Source organism: Nerophis ophidion, linkage group LG13 (genome assembly GCF_033978795.1).
Source record: "Nerophis ophidion isolate RoL-2023_Sa linkage group LG13, RoL_Noph_v1.0, whole genome shotgun sequence".
In the NCBI taxonomy this organism is placed as follows: Eukaryota; Metazoa; Chordata; class Actinopteri; order Syngnathiformes; family Syngnathidae; genus Nerophis; species Nerophis ophidion.
The window spans coordinates 33,726,316-33,741,147 of record NC_084623.1 but is presented as its reverse complement, the minus strand read 5'-3'; the positions used below and the strand labels follow the sequence as shown (position 1 = coordinate 33,741,147).

The window sequence follows — 14,832 nt, the reverse complement described above, 5'->3', positions numbered from 1 at the left end:
AAGCCTTTTGTTTGGACGAGCATAATGTAGCGTTTTGACAAGTGTGGCAAGTATCTATAGCCATTGTGACAAAAGCAAAAGGGAGAAAGTGCGCCCTATACTGGGAGCATCACTAAAAGCTTACAGCACCTGGTATTCCTAGGTAGTCTCCCATCCAAGTACTTACCAGGTCAGACCGAGCTTAGCTTCCGAGATCTGACGAGACCGGGCATACTCAGGGTAGTATGGCCGTAAGCTGAGACATGATCTTCAAAATTCGATTTTTAAATGTGACAAGCTCGTTGGAAGGACCTTTCTGCAATGAGCTACACGTGTGTGATACAATAATCACTGCTCTTTTTCTCACTTTATCTAACTCTTTGGACCTTTTGCCCCACTGTTAGCACTGAAGTGCCTTGAGGCACATGGGTCACTGTTGGCGACACTGCAAATCTTGCTATAAATTTCACACCGAGTCAAAACTAAATAAACAGGTTTTGGGTGGAGACCAGCCTTTTGTTTGGACGGGCATAATGTAGCGTTTTGACAAGTGTGGCAAGTATCTATAGCCATTGTGACAAAAGCAAAAGGGAGAAAGTGCGCCCTATACTGGGAGCATCGCTAAAAGCTTACAGCACCTGGTATTCCTAGGCAGTCTCCCATCCAAGTACTAACCAGGCCAGACCCAGCTTAGCTTCCGAGATCAGACGAGATCGGGCGTGCTCCGGGTAGTATGGCCGTATGCCGGGGGCTGCTTCTCAAAATTCAATTTTTCAATGTGGCAAGCTGGTTGACAGGACCTTTCTGCAACGTGGGTGATACAATAATCACTGATCTTTTTCTCAGCCTATGTACCTCTTTGGACTTTTGCCCCACTGTTAGCACTGAAGTGCCTTGAGGCACATGGGTCACTGTTGGCGACACTGCAAATCTTGCTATAAATTTCACACCGAGTCAAAACTAAACAAACATGTTTTGGGTGGAGACCAGCGTTTTGTTTGGACGAGCATAATGTAGCGTTTTGACCAGTGTGGCAAGTATCTATAGCCATTGTGACAAAAGCAAAAGGGAGAAAGTGCGCCCTATACTGGGAGCATCACTAAAAGCTAAAAGCACTCGGTATTCCTAGGGAGTCTCACATCCAAGTACTAACCAGGCCAGACCGAGCTTAGCTTCCGAGATCTGACGAGACCGGGTATACTCAGGGTAGTATAGCCGTAAACTGAGACATAATCTTCAAAATGCGATTTTTAAATGTGGCAAGCTCGTTGGAAGGACCTTTCTGCAATGAGCGACACGTGTGTGATACAATAATCACTGCTCTTTTTCTCACTTTATCTAACTCTTTGAACCTTTTGCCCCACTTTTAGCACTGAAATGCCTTGAGGCACATGGGTAACTGTTGGCGACACTGCAAATCTTGCTATAAATTTCAGACCGAGTCAAAACTAAACAAACATGTTTTGGGTGGAGATAAGCCTTTTGTTTGGACGAGCATAATGTAGCGTTTTGACAAGTGTGGCAAGTATCTATAGCCATTGTGACAAAAGCAAAAGGGAGAAAGTGCGCCTTATACTGGGAGCATCGCTAAAAGCTTACAGCACCTGGCATTCCTAGGCAGTCTCCCATCCAAGTACTAACCAGGCCAGACCCAGCTTAGCTGCCGAGATCAGACGAGATCGGGAATGCTCCGGGTAGTATGGCCGTATGCTGAGGGCTGCTCCTCAGAATTCAATTTTTCAATGTGGCAAGCTGGTTGACAGGACCTTTCTGCAACGTGGGTGATACAATAATCACTGATCTTTTTCTCAGCCTATGTAACTCTTTGGACTTTTGCCCCACTGTTAGCACTGAAGTGCCTTGAGGCACATGGGTCACTGTTGGCGACACTGCAAATCTTGCTATAAATTTCACACCGAGTCAAAACTAAACAAACATGTTTTGGGTGGAGACCAGCCTTTTGTTTGTTCGAGCATAATGTAGCGTTTTGACAAGTGTGGCAAGTATCTATAGCCATTGTGACAAAAGCAAAAGGGAGAAAGTGCGCCCTATACTGGGAGCATCACTAAAAGCTTACAGCACCTGGTATTCCTAGGCAGTCTCCCATCCAAGTACTAACCAGGACAGACCCAGCTTAGCTTCCGAGATCTGACGAGACCAGGCATACTCAGGGTAGTATGGCCGTAAGCTGAGACATGAGCTTCAAAATTCGATTTTTAAATGTTGAAATCTCGTTGGAAGGACCTTTCTGCAATGAGCTACACGTGTGTGGTACAATAATCACTGCTCTATTTCTTACTTTATCTAACTCTTTGGACCTTTTTCCCCACTTTTAGCACTGAAGTGCCTTGAGGCACATGGGTCACTGTTGGCGACATTGCAAATCTTGCTATAAATTTCACACTGAGTCAAAACTAAATAAACATGTTTTGGGTGGAGCCCAGCCTTTTGTTTGGACGAGCATAATGTAGCGTTTTGACAAGTGTGGCAAGTATCTATAGCCATTGTAACAAAAGCAAAAGGGAGAAAGTGCACCCTATACTGGGAGGATAGCTAAAAGCTTACAGCACCTGGTATTCCTAGGAAGTCTCCCATCCAAGTACTAACCAGGCCAGACCCAGCTTAGCTTCCGAGATCAGACGAGATCGGGAGTGCTACGGGTAGTATGGCCGTATGCCGGGGGCTCACCCTCAGAATTCGATTTTTAAACGTGGCAAGCTGGTTGACAGGACCTTTCTGCAACGTGTGTGATACAATAATCAATGATCTTTTTCTCAACCTATGTAACTCTTTGGACTTTTGCCCCACTGTTAGCACTGAAGTGCCTTGAGGCACATGGGTCACTGTTGGCGACACTGCAAATCTTGCTATAAATTTCAGACCGAGTCAAAACTAAACAAACATGTTTTGGGTGGAGATAAGCCTTTTGTTTGGACGAGCATAATGTAGCGTTTTGACAAGTGTGGCAAGTATCTATAGCCATTGTGACAAAAGCAAAAGGGAGAAAGTGCGCCCTATACTGGGAGCATCACTAAAAGCTTACAGCACCTGGTATTCCTAGGCAGTCTCCCATCCAAGTACTAACCAGACCAGACCCAGCTTAGCTTCCGAGATCAGACGAGATCGGGCGTGCTCCGGGTAGTATGGCCGTATGCCGAGGGCTGATCCTCAAAATTCAATTTTTCAATGTGGCAAGCTAGTTGACAGGACCTTTCTGCAACGTGGGTGCTACAATAATCACTGATCTTTTTCGCAGCCTATGTAACTCTTTGGACTTTTGCCCCACTTTTAGCACTGAAGTGCCTTGAGGCACATGGGTCACTGTTGGCGACACTGCAAATCTTGCTATAAATTTCAGACCGAGTCAAAACTTAACAAACATGTTTTGGGTGGAGACCAGCGTTTTGTTTGGACGAGCATAATGTAGCGTTTTGACAAGTGTGGCAAGTATCTATAGCCATTGCGACAAAAGCAAAAGGGAGAAAGTGTGCCCTATACTGGGAGCATCACTAAAAGCTTACAGCGCCTGGTATTCCTAGGCAGTCTTCCATCCAAGTACTAACCAGGCCAGACCCAGCTTAGCTTCCGAGATCTGACGAGACCAGGCATACTCAGGGTAGTATGGCCGTAAGCTGAGACATGATCTTCAAAATTCGATTTTTAAATGTGGCAAGCTCGTTGGAAGGACCTTTCTGCAATGAGCTACACGTGTGTGATACAATAATCATTGCTCTTTTTCTCACTTTATCTAACTCTTTGGACCTTTTGCTCCACTTTTAGCACTGAAGTGCCTTGAGGCACATGGGTCACTGTTGGCGACACTGCAAATCTTGCTATAAATTTCACACCGAGTCAAAACTAAATAAACATGTTTTGGGTGGAGACCAGCCTTTTGTTTGGATGAGCATAATGTAGCGTTTTGACAAGTATGGCAAGTATCTATAGCCATTGTGACAAAAGCAAAAGGGAGAAAGTACGCCCTATACTGGGAGCATCGCTAAAAGCTTACAGCACCTGGTATTCCTAGGAAGTCTCCCATCCAAGTACTAACCAGGCCAGACCCAGCTTAGCTTCCGAGATCAGGCGTGCTCTGGGTAGTATGCCCATATGCCTAGAGGTAATGCTCAGAAATCGATTTTTAAATGTGGCAAGCTGGTTAACAGGACCTTTCTGCAACGTGGGTGATACAATAATCACGGATCTTTTTCTCAGCCTATGTAACTCTTTGGACTTTTGCCCCACTGTTAGCACTGAAGTGCCTTGAGGCACATGGGTCACTGTTGGCGACACTGCAAATCTTGCTATAAATTTCAGACCGAGTCAAAACTAAACAAACATGTTTTGGGTGGAGATAAGCCTTTTGTTTGGACGAGCATAATGTCGCGTTTTGACAAGTGTGGCAAGTATCTATAGCCATTGTGACAAAAGCAAAAGGGAGAAAGTGCGCCCTATACTGGGAGCATCGCTAAAAGCTTACAGCACCTGGTATTCCTAGGCAGTATCCCATCCAAGTACTAACCAGGCGAGACCCAGGTTAGCTTCCGAGATCAGACGAGATCGGGTGTGCTCTGGGTAGTATGGCTGTATGCCTAGGGGTTATGCTCAGAAATCAATTTTTAAATGTGGCAAGCTGGTTGACAGGACTTTTCTGCAATGAGCTACACGCGTGTGATACAATAATCACTGCTCTTTTTCTCACTTTATCTAACTCTTTGGACCTTTTGCCCCACTTTTAGCACTGAAGTGCCTTGAGGCACATGGGTCACTGTTGGCGACACTGCAAATCTTGCTATAAATTTCAGACCGAGTCAAAACTAAACAAACATGTTTTGGGTGGAGACCAGCCTTTTGTTTGGACGAGCATAATGTAGCGTTTTGACAAGTGTGGCAAGTATCTATAGCAATTGTGACAAAAGCAAAAGGGAGAAAGTGGGCCCTATACTGGGAGCATCGCTAAAAACTTACAGCACCTGGTATTCCTAGGCAGTCTCCCATCCAAGTACTAACCAGGTCAGACACAGTTTAGCTTACGACATCAGACGAGATTGAGCGTGCTCCGGGTAGTGTGGCCGTAAGCCGAGAGGCAGTTCTCAGAATTCAATTTTTAAATGTGGCAAGCTGGTGGACAGGACCTTTCTGCAACGCGGGTGATACAATTATCACTGATCTTTTTCTCAGCCTATGTAACTCTTTGGACTTTTGCCCCACTGTTAGCACTGAAGTGCCTTAAGGCACATGCGTCACTGTTGGCGACACTGCAAATCTTGCTATAAATTTCAGACTGAGTCAAAACTAAACAAACATGTTTTGGGTGGGGACCAGCGTTTTGTTTGGACGAGCATAATGTAGCGTTTTGAAATGTGTGGCAAGTATCTATAGCCATTGTGACAAAAGCAAAAGGGAGAAAGTGCGCCCTATACTGGGATTATCGCTAAAAGCTTACAGCAACTTGTATTCCTAGGCAGTCTCCCATCCAAGTACTAACCAGGCCAGACCCAGCTTAGCTTCCGAGATCAGACGAGATTGGGCGTGCTCCGGGTAGTATGGCCGTATGCCGAGGGCTGATTCTCAAAATTCGATTTTTCAATGTGGCAAGCTGGTTGACAGGACCTTTCTGCAACGTGGGTGATACAATAATCACTGATCTATTTCTCAGCCTATGTAACTCTTTGGACTTTTACCCCACTGTTAGCACTGAAGTGCCTTGAGGCACATGGGTCACTGTTGGCGACACTGCAAATCTTGCTATAAATTTCAGACCGAGTCAAAACTACACAAACATGTTTTGGGTGGAGACCAGCCTTTTGTTTGGACGAGCATAATGTAGCGTTTTGACAAGTGTGGCAAGTATCTATAGCAATTGTGACAAAAGCAAAAGGGAGAAAGTGGGCCCTATACTGGGAGCATCGCTAAAAACTTACAGCACCTGGTATTCCTAGGCAGTCTCCCATCCAAGTACTAACCAGGTCAGACACAGTTTAGCTTACGACATCAGACGAGATTGAGCGTGCTCCGGGTAGTGTGGCCGTAAGCCGAGAGGCAGTTCTCAGAATTCAATTTTTAAATGTGGCAAGCTGGTGGACAGGACCTTTCTGCAACGCGGGTGATACAATTATCACTGATCTTTTTCTCAGCCTATGTAACTCTTTGGACTTTTGCCCCACTGTTAGCACTGAAGTGCCTTAAGGCACATGCGTCACTGTTGGCGACACTGCAAATCTTGCTATAAATTTCAGACTGAGTCAAAACTAAACAAACATGTTTTGGGTGGGGACCAGCGTTTTGTTTGGACGAGCATAATGTAGCGTTTTGAAATGTGTGGCAAGTATCTATAGCCATTGTGACAAAAGCAAAAGGGAGAAAGTGCGCCCTATACTGGGATTATCGCTAAAAGCTTACAGCAACTTGTATTCCTAGGCAGTCTCCCATCCAAGTACTAACCAGGCCAGACCCAGCTTAGCTTCCGAGATCAGACGAGATTGGGCGTGCTCCGGGTAGTATGGCCGTATGCCGAGGGCTGATTCTCAAAATTCGATTTTTCAATGTGGCAAGCTGGTTGACAGGACCTTTCTGCAACGTGGGTGATACAATAATCACTGATCTATTTCTCAGCCTATGTAACTCTTTGGACTTTTACCCCACTGTTAGCACTGAAGTGCCTTGAGGCACATGGGTCACTGTTGGCGACACTGCAAATCTTGCTATAAATTTCAGACCGAGTCAAAACTAAACAAACATGTTTTGGGTGGAGATCAGCCTTTCGTTTAGACGAGCATGATGTAGCGTTTTGACAAGTGTGGCAAGTATCTATAGCCATTGTGACAAAAGCAAAAGGGAGAAAGTGCGCCCTATCCTGGGAGCATCGCTAAAAGCTTACAGCACCAAGTACTAACCAGGCCAGACCCAGCTTAGCTTCCGAGATCAGACGAGATAGGGCGTGCTACGGGTAGTATGGCCATATGCCGAGGGCTGACCCTCAAAATTCGATTTTTAAACGTGGCAAGCTGGTACACAGGACCTTTCTGCAACTTGTGTGATACAATAATCACTGATCTTTTTCTCAACCTATGTAACTCTTTGGACTTTTGCCCCACTGTTAGCACTGAAGTGCCTTGAGGCACATTGGTCACTGTTGGCGACACTGCAAATCTTGCTATAAATTTCAGACCGAGTCAAAACTAAACCCTGAAGTGCCTTGAGGCACATGGGTCACTGTTGGCGACACTGCAAATCTTGCTATAAATTTCAGACCGAGTCAAAACTAAACAAACATGTTTTGGGTGGAGACCAGCGTTTTGTTTGGACGAGCATAATGTAGCGTTTTGATAAGTGTGGCAAGTATTTATAGCCATTGTGATAAAAGCAAAAGGGAGAAAGTGCGCCCTATACTGGGAGCATCACTAAAAGCTTACAGCACCTGTTACTCCTAGGCAGTCTCCCATCCAAGTACTAACCAGTCCAGACCGAGCTTAGCTTCCGAGATCTGACGAGACCGGGAATACTCAGGGTAGTATGGCCGTAAGCTGAGACATGATCTTCAAAATTCGATTTTTAAATCTGGCAAGCTCGTTGGAAGGACTTTTCTGCAATGAGCTACACGTGTGTGATACAATAATCACTGCTCTTTTTCTCACTTTATTTAACTCTTTGGACCTTTTGCCCCGCTTTTAGCACTGAAGTGCCTTGAGGCACATGGGTCACTGTTGGCGACACTGCAAATCTTGCTATAAATTTCACACCGAGTCAAAACTAAATAAACAGGTTTTGGGTGGAGACCAGCCTTTTGTTTGGACGAGCATAATGTAGCGTTTTGACAAGTGTGGCAAGTATCTATAGCCATTGTGACAAAAGCAAAAGGGAGAAAGTGCGCCCTATACTGGGAGCATCGCTAAAAGCTTACAGCACCTGGTATTCCTAGGCAGTCTCCCATCCAAGTAGTAACCAGGCCAGACCCAGCTTAGCTTCCGAGATCAGACGAGATCAGGCGCGCCACGGGTAGTATGGCCGTATGCCGAGGGCTTACCCTCAAAATTCGATTTTTAAACGTGGCAAGCTGGTTGACAGGACCTTTCTGCAACGTGTGTGATACAATAATCACTGATCTTTTTCTCAACCTATGTAACTCTTTGGACTTTTGCCCCACTGTTAGCACTGAAGTGCCTTGAGGCACATGGGTCACTGTTGGCGACACTCCAAATCTTGCTAAAAATTTCAGACCGAGTCAAAACTAAACAAAAATGTTTTGGGTGGAGACCAGCATTTTCTTTGGACGAGCATAATGTAGCGTTTTGACAAGTGTGGCAAGTATCTATAGCCATTGTGACAAAAGCAAAAGGGAGAAAGTGCGCCCTATACTGGGAGCATCACTAAAAGCTTACAGCACCTGGTATTCCTAGGCAGTCTCCCATCCAAGTCCTAACCAGGCCAGACCGAGCTTAGCTTCCGATATCTGACGAGACCGGGCATACTCAGGGTAGTATGGCCGTAAGCTGACACATGATCTTCAAAATTCGATTTTTAAATGTGGCAAGCTCGTTGGAAGGACCTTTCTGCAATGAGCTACACGTGTGTGATACAATAATCACTGCTCTTTTTCTCACTTTATCTAACTCTTTGGACCTTTTGCCCCACTTTTAGCACTGAAGTGCCTTGAGGCACATGGGTCACTGTTGGCGACACTGCAAGTCTTGCTATAAATTTCACACAGAGTCAAAACTAAATAAACATGTTTTGGGTGGAGACCAGCCTTTTGTTTGGACGAGCATAATGTAGCGTTTTGACAAGTGTGGCAAGTATCTATAGCCATTGTAACAAAAGCAAAAGGGAGAAAGTGCGTCCTAACTGGGATCATCGCTAAAAGTTTACAGCACCTGGTATTCCTAGGCAGTCTCCCATCCAAGTACTAACCAGGCAAGACCCAGCTTAGCTTCCGAGATCAGACGAGATCGGTCGTGCTCCGGGTAGTATGGCCGTATGCCCAGGGCTGATCCTCAAAATTCGATTTTTCAATGTGGCAAGCTGGTTGACAGGACCTTTCTGCAACGCGGGTGATAGAATAATCACTGATCTTTTTCTCAGCCTATGTAATTCTTTGGACTTTTGCCCCACTGTTAGCACTGAAGTGCCCTGAGGAACATGGGTCACTGTTGGCGACACTGCAAATCTTGCTATGAATTTCAGACCGAGTCAAAACTAAACAAACATGTTTTGGGTGGAGACCAGCGTTTTGTTTGGACGAGCATAATGTAGCGTTTTGAAAAGTGTGGCAAGTATCTATAGCCATTGTGACAAGAGCAAAAGGGAGAAAGTGCGCCCTATACTGGGAGCATCGCTAAAAGCTTACAGCACCTGGTATTCCTAAGCAGTCTCCCATCCAAGTACTAACCAGGCCAGACCCAGCTTAGCTTCCGAGATCAGACGAGATCGGGTGTGCTCTGGGTAGTATGTCTTTATGCCTAGGGGTAACGCTCAGAAATCGATTTTTAAATCTGGCAAGCTGGTTGACAGGACTTTTCTGCAATGGGCTACACGTGTGTGATACAATAATCACTGCTCTTTTCCTCAGCCTATGTAACTCTTTGGACTTTTGCCCCACTGTTAGCACTGAAGTGCCTTGAAGCACATGGGTCACTGTTGGCGACACTGCAAATCTTAATATAAATTTCAGACCGAGTCAAAACTAAACAAACATGTTTTGGGTGGAGACCAGCGTTTTGTTTGGACGAGCATAATGTAGCGTTTTGAAAGGTGTGACAAGTATCTATAGCCATTGTGACAAAAGCAAAAGGGAGAAAGTGCGCCCTATACTGGGAGCATCGCTAAAAGCTTACAGCAACTGGTATTCCTAGGGAGTCTCCCATCCAAGTACTAACCAGGCCAGACCCAGCTTAGCTTCCGAGATCAGACGAAATTGGGCGTGCTACGGGTAGTATGGCCGTATGCCGAGTGCTGATCCTCAAAATTCGATGTTTCAATGTGGCAAGCTGGTTGACAGCACTTTTCTGCAACGTGGGTGATACAATAATCACTGATCTTTTTCTCAGCCTATGTAACTCTTTTGACTCTTGCCCCACTCTTAGCACTGAAGTGCCTTGAGGCACATGGGTCACTGTTGGCGACACTGCAAATCTTGCTATAAATTTCGGACCGAGTCAAAACTAAACAAACATGTTTTGGGTGGTGACCAGCGTTTCGTTTGGACGAGCATAATGTAGCGTTTTGACAAGTGTGGCAAGTATCTATAGCCATTGTGACAAAAGCAAAAGGGAGAAAGTGCGCCCTATACTGGGAGCATCACTAAAAGCTAACAGCACCTGGTATTCCTAGGCAGTCTCCCATCCAAGTACTAACCAGGCCAGACCGAGCTTAGCTTCCGAGATCTGACGAGACCGGGTATGCTCAGCGTAGTATGGCCGTAAGCTGAGACATGACCTTCAAAATTCGATTTTTAAATATGGCAAGCTCGTTGGAAGGACCTTCCTGCAATGAGCTACACGTGTGTGATACAATAATCACCGCTCTTTTTCTCACTTTATCTAACTCTTTGGACCTTTTGCCCCACTTTTGGCACTGAGGTGCCTTGAGGCACATGGGTCACTGTTGGCGACACTGCAAATCTTGCTATAAATTTCACACCGAGTCAAAACTAAATAAACATGTTTTGGGTGGAGATAAGCCTTTTGTTTGGACGAGCATAATGTCGCGTTTTGACAAGTGTGGCAAGTATCTATAGCCATTGTGACAAAAGCAAAAGGGAGAAAGTGCGCCCTATACTGGGAGCATCGCTAAAAGCTTACAGCACCTGGTATTCCTAGGCAGTATCCCATCCAAGTACTAACCAGGCGAGACCCAGGTTAGCTTCCGAGATCAGACGAGATCGGGTGTGCTCTGGGTAGTATGGCTGTATGCCTAGGGGTTATGCTCAGAAATCAATTTTTAAATGTGGCAAGCTGGTTGACAGGACTTTTCTGCAATGAGCTACACGCGTGTGATACAATAATCACTGCTCTTTTTCTCACTTTATCTAACTCTTTGGACCTTTTGCCCCACTTTTAGCACTGAAGTGCCTTGAGGCACATGGGTCACTGTTGGCGACACTGCAAATCTTGCTATAAATTTCAGACCGAGTCAAAACTAAACAAACATGTTTTGGGTGGAGACCAGCCTTTTGTTTGGATGAGCATAATGTAGCGTTTTGACAAGTGTGGCAAGTATCTATAGCAATTGTGACAAAAGCAAAAGGGAGAAAGTGGGCCCTATACTGGGAGCATCGCAAAAAACTTACAGCACCTGGTATTCCTAGGCAGTCTCCCATCCAAGTACTAACCAGGTCAGACACAGTTTAGCTTACGACATCAGACGAGATTGAGCGTGCTCCGGGTAGTGTGGCCGTAAGCCGAGAGGCAGTTCTCAGAATTCAATTTTTAAATGCGGCAAGCTGGTGGACAGGACCTTTCTGCAACGCGGGTGATACAATTATCACTGATCTTTTTCTCAGCCTATGTAACTCTTTGGACTTTTGCCCCACTGTTAGCACTGAAGTGCCTTAAGGCACATGCGTCACTGTTGGCGACACTGCAAATCTTGCTATAAATTTCAGACTGAGTCAAAACTAAACAAACATGTTTTGGGTGGGGACCAGCGTTTTGTTTGGACGAGCATAATGTAGCGTTTTGAAATGTGTGGCAAGTATCTATAGCCATTGTGACAAAAGCAAAAGGGAGAAAGTGCGCCCTATACTGGGATTATCGCTAAAAGCTTACAGCAACTTGTATTCCTAGGCAGTCTCCCATCCAAGTACTAACCAGGCCAGACCCAGCTTAGCTTCCGAGATCAGACGAGATTGGGCGTGCTCCGGGTAGTATGGCCGTATGCCGAGGGCTGATTCTCAAAATTCGATTTTTCAATGTGGCAAGCTGGTTGACAGGACCTTTCTGCAACGTGGGTGATACAATAATCACTGATCTATTTCTCAGCCTATGTAACTCTTTGGACTTTTACCCCACTGTTAGCACTGAAGTGCCTTGAGGCACATGGGTCACTGTTGGCGACACTGCAAATCTTGCTATAAATTTCAGACCGAGTCAAAACTAAACAAACATGTTTTGGGTGGAGATCAGCCTTTCGTTTAGACGAGCATAATGTAGCGTTTTGACAAGTGTGGCAAGTATCTATAGCCATTGTGACAAAAGCAAAAGGGAGAAAGTGCGCCCTATCCTGGGAGCATCGCTAAAAGCTTACAGCACCAAGTACTAACCAGGCCAGACCCAGCTTAGCTTCCGAGATCAGACGAGATAGGGCGTGCTACGGGTAGTATGGCCATATGCCGAGGGCTGACCCTCAAAATTCGATTTTTAAACGTGGCAAGCTGGTACACAGGACCTTTCTGCAACTTGTGTGATACAATAATCACTGATCTTTTTCTCAACCTATGTAACTCTTTGGACTTTTGCCCCACTGTTAGCACTGAAGTGCCTTGAGGCACATTGGTCACTGTTGGCGACACTGCAAATCTTGCTATAAATTTCAGACCGAGTCAAAACTAAACCCTGAAGTGCCTTGAGGCACATGGGTCACTGTTGGCGACACTGCAAATCTTGCTATAAATTTCAGACCGAGTCAAAACTAAACAAACATGTTTTGGGTGGAGACCAGCGTTTTGTTTGGACGAGCATAATGTAGCGTTTTGATAAGTGTGGCAAGTATCTATAGCCATTGTGATAAAAGCAAAAGGGAGAAAGTGCGCCCTATACTGGGAGCATCACTAAAAGCTTACAGCACCTGTTACTCCTAGGCAGTCTCCCATTCAAGTACTAACCAGTCCAGACCGAGCTTAGCTTCCGAGATCTGACGAGACCGGGAATACTCAGGGTAGTATGGCCGTAAGCTGAGACATGATCTTCAAAATTCGATTTTTAAATCTGGCAAGCTCGTTGGAAGGACTTTTCTGCAATGAGCTACACGTGTGTGATACAATAATCACTGCTCTTTTTCTCACTTTATTTAACTCTTTGGACCTTTTGCCCCGCTTTTAGCACTGAAGTGCCTTGAGGCACATGGGTCACTGTTGGCGACACTGCAAATCTTGCTATAAATTTCACACCGAGTCAAAACTAAATAAACAGGTTTTGGGTGGAGACCAGCCTTTTGTTTGGACGAGCATAATGTAGCGTTTTGACAAGTGTGGCAAGTATCTATAGCCATTGTGACAAAAGCAAAAGGGAGAAAGTGCGCCCTATACTGGGAGCATCGCTAAAAGCTTACAGCACCTGGTATTCCTAGGCAGTCTCCCATCCAAGTAGTAACCAGGCCAGACCCAGCTTAGCTTCCGAGATCAGACGAGATCAGGCGCGCCACGGGTAGTATGGCCGTATGCCGAGGGCTTACCCTCAAAATTCGATTTTTAAACGTGGCAAGCTGGTTGACAGGACCTTTCTGCAACGTGTGTGATACAATAATCACTGATCTTTTTCTCAACCTATGTAACTCTTTGGACTTTTTTCCCACTGTTAGCACTGAAGTGCCTTGAGGCACATGGGTCACTGTTGGCGACACTCCAAATCTTGCTAAAAATTTCAGACCGAGTCAAAACTAAACAAAAATGTTTTGGGTGGAGACCACCATTTTCTTTGGACGAGCATAATGTAGCGTTTTGACAAGTGTGGCAAGTATCTATAGCCATTGTGACAAAAGCAAAAGGGAGAAAGTGCGCCCTATACTGGGAGCATCACTAAAAGCTTACAGCACCTGGTATTCCTAGGCAGTCTCCCATCCAAGTCCTAACCAGGCCAGACCGAGCTTAGCTTCCGATATCTGACGAGACCGGGCATACTCAGGGTAGTATGGCCGTAGGCTGACACGTGATCTTCAAAATTCGATTTTTAAATGTGGCAAGCTCGTTGGAAGGACCTTTCTGCAATGAGCTACACGTGTGTGATACAATAATCACTGCTCTTTTTCTCACTTTATCTAACTCTTTGGACCTTTTGCCCCACTTTTAGCACTGAAGTGCCTTGAGGCACATGGGTCACTGTTGGCGACACTGCAAGTCTTGCTATAAATTTCACACAGAGTCAAAACTAAATAAACATGTTTTGGGTGGAGACCAGCCTTTTGTTTGGACGAGCATAATGTAGCGTTTTGACAAGTGTGGCAAGTATCTATAGCCATTGTAACAAAAGCAAAAGGGAGAAAGTGCGTCCTAACTGGGATCATCGCTAAAAGTTTACAGCACCTGGTATTCCTAGGCAGTCTCCCATCCAAGTACTAACCAGGCAAGACCCAGCTTAGCTTCCGAGATCAGACGAGATCGGTCGTGCTCCGGGTAGTATGGCCGTATGCCGAGGGCTGATCCTCAAAATTCGATTTTTCAATGTGGCAAGCTGGTTGACAGGACCTTTCTGCAACGCGGGTGATACAATAACCACTGATCTTTTTCTCAGCCTATGTAATTCTTTGGACTTTTGCCCCACTGTTAGCACTGAAGTGCCCTGAGGAACATGGGTCACTGTTGGCGACACTGCAAATCTTGCTATGAATTTCAGACCGAGTCAAAACTAAACAAACATGTTTTGGGTGGAGACCAGCGTTTTGTTTGGACGAGCATAATGTAGCGTTTTGAAAAGTGTGGCAAGTATCTATAGCCATTGTGACAAGAGCAAAAGGGAGAAAGTGCGCCCTATACTGGGAGCATCGCTAAAAGCTTACAGCACCTGGTATTCCTAAGCAGTCTCCCATCCAAGTACTAACCAGGCCAGACCCAGCTTAGCTTCCGAGATCAGACGAGATCGGGTGTGCTCTGGGTAGTATGTCTTTATGCCTAGGGGTAACGCTCAGAAATCGATTTTTAAATCT

General features: G+C 45.5%; 1 non-coding gene and 27 pseudogenes across 1 annotated transcript; all 28 read right to left on the bottom strand.

Moving 5' to 3' along the window:
* Positions 1-117: 117 nt before the first annotated feature.
* On the bottom strand, positions 118-236 carry LOC133566423 (5S ribosomal RNA; annotated as a pseudogene).
* A 369-nt stretch (positions 237-605) lies between these two features.
* LOC133566543 (5S ribosomal RNA) lies at positions 606-724 on the bottom strand. The gene has a single exon (XR_009809438.1). It is a non-coding gene; the product is annotated as a 5S ribosomal RNA (ribosomal RNA).
* Positions 725-1,571: 847 nt separating this feature from the next.
* On the bottom strand, positions 1,572-1,690 carry LOC133565675 (5S ribosomal RNA; annotated as a pseudogene).
* Positions 1,691-2,049: 359 nt separating this feature from the next.
* On the bottom strand, positions 2,050-2,168 carry LOC133566308 (5S ribosomal RNA; annotated as a pseudogene).
* A 369-nt stretch (positions 2,169-2,537) lies between these two features.
* On the bottom strand, positions 2,538-2,656 carry LOC133565182 (5S ribosomal RNA; annotated as a pseudogene).
* A 359-nt stretch (positions 2,657-3,015) lies between these two features.
* Positions 3,016-3,134, bottom strand: LOC133567775 (5S ribosomal RNA; annotated as a pseudogene).
* Positions 3,135-3,493: 359 nt separating this feature from the next.
* On the bottom strand, positions 3,494-3,612 carry LOC133566625 (5S ribosomal RNA; annotated as a pseudogene).
* Positions 3,613-3,981: 369 nt separating this feature from the next.
* Positions 3,982-4,090, bottom strand: LOC133567437 (5S ribosomal RNA; annotated as a pseudogene).
* Positions 4,091-4,449: 359 nt separating this feature from the next.
* LOC133566361 (5S ribosomal RNA) lies at positions 4,450-4,568 on the bottom strand (annotated as a pseudogene).
* A 369-nt stretch (positions 4,569-4,937) lies between these two features.
* LOC133567492 (5S ribosomal RNA) lies at positions 4,938-5,056 on the bottom strand (annotated as a pseudogene).
* A 359-nt stretch (positions 5,057-5,415) lies between these two features.
* Positions 5,416-5,534, bottom strand: LOC133567235 (5S ribosomal RNA; annotated as a pseudogene).
* Positions 5,535-5,893: 359 nt separating this feature from the next.
* LOC133567491 (5S ribosomal RNA) lies at positions 5,894-6,012 on the bottom strand (annotated as a pseudogene).
* A 359-nt stretch (positions 6,013-6,371) lies between these two features.
* LOC133567234 (5S ribosomal RNA) lies at positions 6,372-6,490 on the bottom strand (annotated as a pseudogene).
* Positions 6,491-7,384: 894 nt separating this feature from the next.
* Positions 7,385-7,503, bottom strand: LOC133567298 (5S ribosomal RNA; annotated as a pseudogene).
* A 369-nt stretch (positions 7,504-7,872) lies between these two features.
* Positions 7,873-7,991, bottom strand: LOC133566302 (5S ribosomal RNA; annotated as a pseudogene).
* A 359-nt stretch (positions 7,992-8,350) lies between these two features.
* Positions 8,351-8,469, bottom strand: LOC133567348 (5S ribosomal RNA; annotated as a pseudogene).
* A 368-nt stretch (positions 8,470-8,837) lies between these two features.
* LOC133567142 (5S ribosomal RNA) lies at positions 8,838-8,956 on the bottom strand (annotated as a pseudogene).
* Positions 8,957-9,315: 359 nt separating this feature from the next.
* Positions 9,316-9,434, bottom strand: LOC133566127 (5S ribosomal RNA; annotated as a pseudogene).
* Positions 9,435-9,802: 368 nt separating this feature from the next.
* LOC133567308 (5S ribosomal RNA) lies at positions 9,803-9,921 on the bottom strand (annotated as a pseudogene).
* A 359-nt stretch (positions 9,922-10,280) lies between these two features.
* On the bottom strand, positions 10,281-10,399 carry LOC133566811 (5S ribosomal RNA; annotated as a pseudogene).
* Positions 10,400-10,768: 369 nt separating this feature from the next.
* Positions 10,769-10,887, bottom strand: LOC133566360 (5S ribosomal RNA; annotated as a pseudogene).
* A 369-nt stretch (positions 10,888-11,256) lies between these two features.
* Positions 11,257-11,375, bottom strand: LOC133567490 (5S ribosomal RNA; annotated as a pseudogene).
* Positions 11,376-11,734: 359 nt separating this feature from the next.
* Positions 11,735-11,853, bottom strand: LOC133567233 (5S ribosomal RNA; annotated as a pseudogene).
* Positions 11,854-12,747: 894 nt separating this feature from the next.
* Positions 12,748-12,866, bottom strand: LOC133567367 (5S ribosomal RNA; annotated as a pseudogene).
* Positions 12,867-13,235: 369 nt separating this feature from the next.
* LOC133566301 (5S ribosomal RNA) lies at positions 13,236-13,354 on the bottom strand (annotated as a pseudogene).
* Positions 13,355-13,713: 359 nt separating this feature from the next.
* LOC133567408 (5S ribosomal RNA) lies at positions 13,714-13,832 on the bottom strand (annotated as a pseudogene).
* A 368-nt stretch (positions 13,833-14,200) lies between these two features.
* Positions 14,201-14,319, bottom strand: LOC133567141 (5S ribosomal RNA; annotated as a pseudogene).
* Positions 14,320-14,678: 359 nt separating this feature from the next.
* LOC133566126 (5S ribosomal RNA) lies at positions 14,679-14,797 on the bottom strand (annotated as a pseudogene).
* Between the last annotated feature and the right edge of the window lie 35 nt (positions 14,798-14,832).